General features: G+C 39.5%; 1 protein-coding gene across 1 annotated transcript in view; it reads right to left on the bottom strand.

The window, feature by feature from the left end:
- The window catches only part of grin2da (glutamate receptor, ionotropic, N-methyl D-aspartate 2D, a), a 246,033-nt gene extending 245,570 nt beyond the window's left edge, over window positions 1-463 (bottom strand). The window contains exon 1 of the mRNA XM_005745193.1: window positions 170-463. The gene's annotated coding sequence lies outside the window, so the exon portion shown is untranslated. The remainder of the gene's footprint in view (window positions 1-169) is intronic.
- Window positions 464-2,422: the final 1,959 nt, after the last annotated feature.

A 2,422-nucleotide genomic window follows, 5' to 3' on the forward strand; every position in this document is an offset into this window, starting at 1 on the left:
TAGAAATGCAGCAGAACATCTCACATCTAACAGCCGGAATGTGAAGGGCAAAGCCAGAGACAGTTGTCTGAGACACGGCGCAACATTTTCACCTTCAGCGTAAAAGACAAGAAAGCAAAAGGGGGAAGAGAAGAGGGTCCAAACTGAGACATGACAAGAATCTACTCACTGTTTTCAGGAGCCCCGCACTCTTTTTCTTCTCTTTTTGCTCTCCGCGTCTTCTCTCCGTGCACCACAATCCATCCGTCCATCCCTCCGCTGGACATTTCCTGCGGCATAGAGCCTGATCGATTCTAATGTTGCGGGATAATGTCCTCGGGATGAAAGCGAAACATCTCACCCCTCCCGACAAAAAAGAAAATAGCAAAGAATCGCGCGCACGCACAGTTTCGACCTTTCCTCCACTCGGCGAGGCTACATGTTGCTGACTGCTACCTCTCTGTCCCTCTCACTCACTCTCTCCTCTCCCGTTATTTTGTTAAAATTCAGTATGTACGCTCCGTCACCTAGCAACGTCTCTCTACCTCCCTCTCTCTCCCATCCACCTCTCTGGGTCCTCATTACTTCCTCACGACACGTGTTGAATGCTAAACTAAGTTGTCCGATGTAAACTGTTTTATTTTAACTTCACCTAAATATTTGTTTCTTCTTTCCTGTAGCCTTCATCACTAATCTCTCTCCCTACCCCACCATAGACCTCATCCTCTCCTTCATCCTCCACCTCTGTCTCTCCATCACTCCCCAGGGATGCTTTTCCTCTTCCTTTATTTTTCACCAATTCACTCAAACGTCTTTTTTATACCTGTGTTTTCGTGCGGATCTTCCTATTTTCAGTCCACACTAAAATTTGAGGGACACAAACATATGTACAGAAAAAAAAGGTAAAAATCCAAATATGTTTTATGCAATTCAGTTTAACCTTGTATCTATTTACACTAGTATATTTCTTATTCTGATGACTGAATATGTATTTTAGAAGTGCACTTGCTGAGTGCAGCACACAGATTGTTTTTTGGTAATCACTGTTTATGGAAATTAAGAAATAGAGAGGCAGCTCATTAGCCTAGAACAGAACTTTGGCTGGCCTTTGTTATTGCTTTCATCCAGATAGTATTTTTACATAATTGCATAATCAGATGTTTATAATTTGGGAAGCCAACGGCTAGTGTGCTGATTTCGACTCTGGGGGCAAAAGCCAGTTTTTCATGGCCTCCAGTGGCGATAACAGAACCAGGATTTTTGTTCTTGATCTGTCTATCAGTCATCATTCATGATGAGGCATTTAACAAAATAATAAAATGACACTTATTAAAAGATGATTGTCAATGTTTTCATGTCTGCTTGTTTTTTTTGTTTTTAATAAATATCTTAGAGTTGAAATCTGTCAGTTTCTCTCCACATTAACTTTTTACAAGCATCCAACAAAAATCTGTTCAAACATGATCGGTCAGTCGTACTGGACTACAGATGGAAACATTTAGGTATCAGTTTAGTGGCACTTCTCAACCTTTTTGTAACAACAAATATCAATCAATCAATGTCAATCACACATAGAAAAATAGGGGTTAAAGCTTAATTTCATGATGATTAATGATCATAGCAAACTCATTTTGATGTATTTTTGCAGTCCTCATCAGCACCATCAGCACCTGGGCCCACCACAAAGTTTCAGTTTATATGAACTGAGTTATGTAAGATGCAATCATTAAACATAACTAATACTGACTCATGGTCTTAAAGTGAGAGTCATTTTTTCAGGGATTTTTGCCTCAATATGTACAACACAGCTCTGCTGATGCTGTATAACCCAGCAGAATATAAATATGTTAAGTCCCTAGGTTCTGTAAATGAAAAAGTTGGTAAATTATCAAATGTAATCCAGTTTTCAGCGCTTACAGTGTAGCATGTGGGTATCAGCGCTATCAGCGCTAAGACTTGTTCTGTCTTCCAGTCATTGCTACCTGATGTACATGCATACAAAAAAATTAATACGGTGGTGCTTTTGAAATCCTCTTTTTGCTCTTCACATTAACTGTTTACCTGCTTCCAGTATAAGCCTCCTCAAACACAGCTCAGAAGTCCTTTTCTGGCATGCCCAGCTTCAGAAGCTTAAAAAAAGATCACAACCTATATTCTGCATACAAGCAAAACAGAAAAATGAGAATCAAAGAGGAATTTCTGAAAAAAAAAAGTAATAATCATCACAAATTCCTTTTGGTTTGTCTTCCCTACAGAAAATAATCCATATTTTTTCTACAGAAATAAACATTCCTAATAGTTTAAACCCTAATTTCCTGGCGGTCAGCATCCCTGTCTGCAGTGGTTCTGTTTCCCACCACTGTGGTCTTCCCCAAAGTCTAACAACTACTGCTTTGTAGAGAAGTGCTGATTTGCACCACATAGTTCAGTTCAAGTCAATGAC

This window comes from Pundamilia nyererei, unplaced genomic scaffold (genome assembly GCF_000239375.1).
Source record: "Pundamilia nyererei isolate P.nyererei 1_Seehausen unplaced genomic scaffold, PunNye1.0 scaffold00155, whole genome shotgun sequence".
NCBI classification, from domain to species: domain Eukaryota; kingdom Metazoa; phylum Chordata; class Actinopteri; order Cichliformes; family Cichlidae; genus Pundamilia; species Pundamilia nyererei.